Raw genomic sequence first — 5,794 nt, 5'->3', positions numbered from 1 at the left:
ATAGGATTAAAAAAATAAATACACAAAAAACCTCTTCGCTTCATAAATTTGAAAAAAAAAAAAGAAAACGGTGATAAAAACAGCACACGCATAAATACGATATGATCGAAAAACATAAAGTACCAAAAATTATACATATAAAAATTTGAGAGCTTACCGTTTAGAAAATTTGGGTTGGTTGACAGTGAGAGTGGAAGTAAAATTTTAGTTTAATTGTTGTGTCGTTGTTAGCTGATTCATATTCTTTTCTATTTTGAAGTTTTATTTTTATTTTTGGTAAGAGTAACCGACCTGGTCACACTACTCTAGCCCACTGACGCTTGCACGTGATCACGTGCGGGCAGCATAACACTACATGAGTTTTCAGATTATTTTCAGCACTCTCTTATACGACCTATACTTACATTATTATTGACGTCAAGTCACTTAAAATACATACATATGCCCAACTCCCCAACTACAATTTCTTCTGCCCCAAATATTCCTCTTATTATGCTTTCAACCCCTCTTTATACTACACAATGCATTTATAGGGGTGCAACAAAATCAAATTTAATTCATTGCTTGTGCACACCATATTTTTCGTATGCCCAATTTAATAAATATATACAACTATACAAGCATTTGATAATCTTTTCTTTCTTTCTTTTTTTTTCTTGAAATGTGATTCGGGTCGAATTATTCGATCTCCTGAGACGGTCTCACCGCTGTTCGACTAACTCTTCCGGAACAGGTTTTGGATCCCCTGAGAATAAAACAAGAACCGTGAGCTCGTCGGGTATGTCCCCGACAATGACCCTCCGACGCTCAAGTTAGGTTGATCGAGAGAAATGTATTCTATCTCAAAGTTCGATCTCAATAAATGTATAGCAGTTACCTCATTTATGGCGTATCGGGGTCTATTTATAGTACACAGTTGTACGGCAAGTACTGGGCCACGTGGCCTCATCTGGTTGATCCCATTCTAATCGAACGGCCGTCATTGTCCGGGTCTTCTGTCAGCTCCTACGACCCGGGTCGGGTCCTCTGCGACCCGCCCGTTGTGAAGTACGCGGATCCGATCGCGGAAATGACCATGCTACCCTTAATGAAGGGCTTTTCAGTCTTTTTGCGGGGGGATTATACATACACCCATCATTACTCCCCCACTTTTTCAAAGTGCAAGTTCGTTGCCTTTGAGGAAGTCGAACCGTCGCGTCCCTCCCCCACTTTTTCAAAGTGCAAGTTCGTTGCCTTTGAGGAAGTCGAACCGTCGCGTCCGTTGATCGCGTACACGTGGCAAGATCTCCTCAGTTCGTCCGGGCGCGTTGTTCCATAGTGGATCTCCTATAAATACCGCCTCATTTGACTTCTCGGCCCACCTCACGCAAAGACTTCCAGCGACCAAGGCTCACAACCACGAGTTCGTATTCGATCTGCGGCTTCCAGAGTCATCCTGCTTTCAGGTACGATGCCTTCCAGCTCTAGCTCGAATTCTGAGTCGCGATCTGGCCCTAAGCCACGATCTAGATCAGGGTCATCATCTCGTTCTGAATCTGCTTCTGGGTCCTCTTCCGAGTCTGGTTCTGGTTCGTCCTCAGGGTCCGGGTCTAGGTCTGTCTCTAGGTCTTCGCATGGGTCGTATTCTACCTCTCCCAAGAGGAATAAGAAGTTTTCGGCCACCAAACTTACGGATAAACAGGCTGGACCTTCGGTCCTTGCTAAGTTCCAGGATCGGCTCGCTAAAAACCCTTGGGAGGCCGTGGTCAGTACGGTTAGGGTTCCTGTAAATAAGATTAGAGAAAAGTACCACATCCCCTCCGATTTTGACATCCTGATCCCTGCTGCCTTCGACCGTATGCATCGCCCTCCCGAGGGGTTCACCGCTTTTTCTATCAAACACCTCGATGCCGGGTTGAGATTTCCTCTGGCTCCCCCGGTGGCCGCGATCTTGAATAAATTGGGGTTATGCCCTATGCAGCTTTCCCCGAATTCCATTACCCATATAAATCTTTTTGTGGTGATGATGCGATATCTAGATTTAGACCCCAGTTTTGATAATTTTTTGAGTTTATATTCTTTCACCACCTCGAAGCGATCTGGTAGTCGAGGTTTTTTCTATCTTTCGGCCAAACCAGATTGCGGGTATCTGAGCGCCCTGAAGTCGAATGTAGGAGCTTGGTTAGATCGCTACATTTTCATTCGACCTCCTAGTGGTGTCTGGCCTTTCAAGAACGAGTGGACTAAGTATAAACCCCTTCCGAAAACCTGTGGTGGGGGGCTGGAGGGTGACCAAATAAGGAGTCTGACACTTTATAAGTATGATCCCAAGAAGCTTCTCAATGAGAAAGTTTTGCAATTGTCTGGGCTCTCTCCAGCGTCCCTTCACATCGAAGAGTCCTTAGGTGATTTTCTTCTTCGGTCTCACTTGCTTTCATCGCTGTAGTGTTCGCGTATGCTAACTTTTCTCTGCTCGCAGATAGTATCATCATGAGCACGCGCACGGCTATGCGGCGGATCACGGCCCAAAACAAATCCAAGAAGGGGGGTGAGATCGCCAGTTCCTCGGATCCGAAAGGGAAGGGCAAGGCGGTTGCAAGTGCTAAAGATTTATCTTCGATCCCACCTTCCTCCAAAACGCTCGCCATTGCCACTCCTGACGGGCAACAACCCATTGCAGTCGATAGCGAGGGTACACCTTCCGGCCCCGATGATCATCTCGGTTATAACTCCTCGGAGTTAGACCTGGGTTTGGACGAAGCGAGCGGGGGCCACGGGATCGATCAGGGAAGCCCAGGTCTGCCTGAGGAGCGATCTAAGAAGAGGAGGCGATCCCCCCCGAAGAAAGGACAAGGGCCCAAGTCCAAGTTAGGGCCTGGCGATAAGGGCAAAATGAAGGAGCCCGCTGAGGCCTCTCACCCTCCTCCAAAATCGCATGGCCCGAGCGTGCTGAGCAGGATGGCTAAGGAAGCCGCAGATAAAACCAGCGTTGATGAAGATCGGGACAAATTTTTGAGGGTGGCGCAGCTCGCCACATGTTGGGAGGATAGCCGGGCATCTCTTCGAGGTAATGTGCCGCCTCCCGAATGGCAGGATATGTCGAGCTCATCGCTGTATGGCGAGGCCGGAGGGGATACTTTTGCAGTCTACAATTCATTCGTCTCCGTTCGCGATCAGGGAGCACTTGTACCGAATAACCCTATTCGGCTCGAGGAGTTCGCAGCCCACTCCCTGGTCCAGGTATTTCATCGGTTGGTTTCCTTCGATCTCCCCTCTTTTGTGCTATTCATTGCTTTTGGTTTTGCAGGCTATGACCTTTCTTCGAAGTTTGAGCCTCAAATGCACCCATTACCGGAAGAGTTACATTCAGACTGATCAGAAGGTGCAAGATCTGAGGTCTCAACTGGCCGAACGAGACGAGACAGAACGCAAGCAGGAGGATAACCTGCTGGCCTTGGGGGACGAGGTGCAGAAGTTGCGAGCCGAGCTCGATGTTGCCAAGAAGGAGAAGGAGATTCTTCGTTCTGAGCAAGAGGTGGCCCTGGCAGAGGCCAAGAAAGAGGCGTTCGAAGCCGGACGTGAGGTCGGCCTCATTGAAGGCCACAAGCGTGGGTTGGAGGAAGGCCAAGCTGGTCGCATTCTGGTTGAAGAGCATCAGCGAGCTTTGGCCGATTCCCGGATGTCTGCGGTTCGTGATTTTTTGAAGACTGACACCTTCACGACCGCTCTTGAGATCAAGTCTGCGGACTCGTTTGCCAAGGGCTATGAGACCTGCCTGTCTCAAGTCGAAAAGCTCAGTGGCTTTCATGAGTCTTTTGACCGCAGCACGCTTGACATCTCGCTTGATGGCGACCTTCAACCTCTTCCTCCGGATCCTGAGCTAAAAGACGATGAATTTATGGTCCTGAGGGACGAACTGGAGGCCGAAGCTGACGCCTGATTAGTCCCGATTCTTCTATTTTGTGGTAGGATTCTGAGCTGATTGATCCAAATGTAAATCCTAGAAATTGTTAGGACATCATTTTTTGTACACAGGAGGATGGGGTAGAAATTTTGGTAACCCCTGTATATGACGTTTTGTTGAATGAAAAATGAACTTTTGTCAGCTCGCTTCCTTTGCTATATTTTCACATTTTCTTACAGTTCGCTTTTTGCTTGTGATCGTCTTTTTCGGATCGCATATTGGACGCGTCTTTTTCAGTTCGCGTTTTGATTGCGTGCGTCTTTTTCAGATCGCATATTGGACGCGTCTTTTTCAGTTCGCGTTTTGATTGCGTGCGTCTTTTTCAGATTGCACATTGGACGCGTCTTTTTCAGTTCGCGTTTTGATCGAGTGCAAGTGATGACAGTAATGTACGCACGAACATAAGCACAAAACAAATGTAAGCACAGAAACTTTGATAAATCTCGTTGTGTAAATTACAAGGGTTGTGAATACCCAATAATACAATGTTTAAAATGGATGCGATCTTCCTAACCTTTGAGAATTAACAATCTGCTAGAACTCTCCCCGTGTAGTTTTGTTCGATCAGTCACCTTGTTCGACCCTTTGGTTGATGACCTTTCACAGGCTCCTTGCTCGATCTGTTGACGGCCTTTCACAGGCTCCTTGTTCGATCCCTTGATGGCCTTTCACAGGCTCCTTGTTCGATCCTTCAGTTGATGGCCTTTCACAGGCTCCTTGCTCGATCCTTCAGTTGATGGCCTTTCACAGGCTCCTTGCTCGATTCTTCAGTTGATGGCCTTTCACAGGCTCCTTGTTCGAGTTGACGGCCTTTCACAGGCTCCTAGCTTCAGGCGTAGAACTTCTTCAGGTTTTGTATGTTCCAAGGGCGTGGTAGATCGCGACCTTGCATGTCTTGCAACCTGTATGTACCCTTCTTTCTGATCTCGGTCACTTTGTAAGGGCCTTCCCAGGGTGGTTCTAGCTTTCCCACATGTTTTGATGCCTCCACCTTCTTCAGCACAAGATCTCCTACCTGCAGCTGGCGCGGTCGAATTCTACGATCATGGCTCTTCATCATTAGGCCCTTGTGATGCAGGATTCGGGCATATGCAGCCTCTCTTTTTTCTTCGATGATGGTGAGGTCGAAGCTTCGTTCGGCTTGATTCGCCTCGGGCTCGTACTGCATAACTCTTTGCGATTCCTCCCCTATTTCCGCAGGAATGATGGCCTCGGTTCCATATACCATGCAGAAAGGGGTTTCACCCGTGGCGGTTCGTGGCGTTGTTCGGTAAGCCCACAAGACCCCGGGCAGTTCGTCGACCCACGACCCCTTGCTCTCGAGGCGAGTCTTCAAATGCTGCAAGATCGTTCGGTTCGTCACTTCGGTCTGCCCGTTCGCTTGAGGATTTGCAACTGCTGTGAAGTGTTGCGCGATCTTCAACTCCTTGCACCATTCTGTAATTTTCCGGCCCTGGAACTGCGTGCCGTTATCAGATATTAATATTCGAGGTATTCCAAATCTGCATATAATATTCTTCCAAATGAAGTTGATGACTTCCCTCTCCGAGATTTTGGCTACCGCTTCTGCTTCGACCCACTTGGAGAAATATTCGACCACTACAATGATGAATTTCTTTTGGGCTTGTGCGGGAGGAAAAGGTCCTACGATGTCAATTCCCCACTGGTCAAACGGGCACGCTATCTTGATCGGTTCCATCGGTGTTGCCGGTTGATGTATCAAAGAAGCGTACTTCTGGCAGCTCTCGCATTTCCTCACCAGGTTCTTGGAATCTTCGACCAACGTGGGCCAGAAATAACCTTGCCGCATCACCTTCTAGCGACCTCGCTCCCGAATGATTACCGCAGCTT

General features: G+C 48.1%; 1 protein-coding gene across 3 annotated transcripts in view; it reads right to left on the bottom strand.

Moving 5' to 3' along the window:
- Positions 1-285, bottom strand: part of LOC105177565 (WPP domain-interacting tail-anchored protein 1) — a 5,431-nt gene extending 5,146 nt beyond the window's left edge. For all 3 annotated transcript variants that reach the window (XR_849061.2, XM_011100768.2, XM_020699087.1), the window contains exon 1: positions 158-285. The gene's annotated coding sequence lies outside the window, so the exon portion shown is untranslated. The remainder of the gene's footprint in view (positions 1-157) is intronic.

This window comes from Sesamum indicum, linkage group LG15, assembly GCF_000512975.1.
Source record: "Sesamum indicum cultivar Zhongzhi No. 13 linkage group LG15, S_indicum_v1.0, whole genome shotgun sequence".
Taxonomy (NCBI): Eukaryota; Viridiplantae; Streptophyta; class Magnoliopsida; order Lamiales; family Pedaliaceae; genus Sesamum; species Sesamum indicum.
The sequence above is the reverse complement of the archived record's forward strand: the minus strand, read 5'-3'. Positions and strand labels throughout refer to the sequence as shown.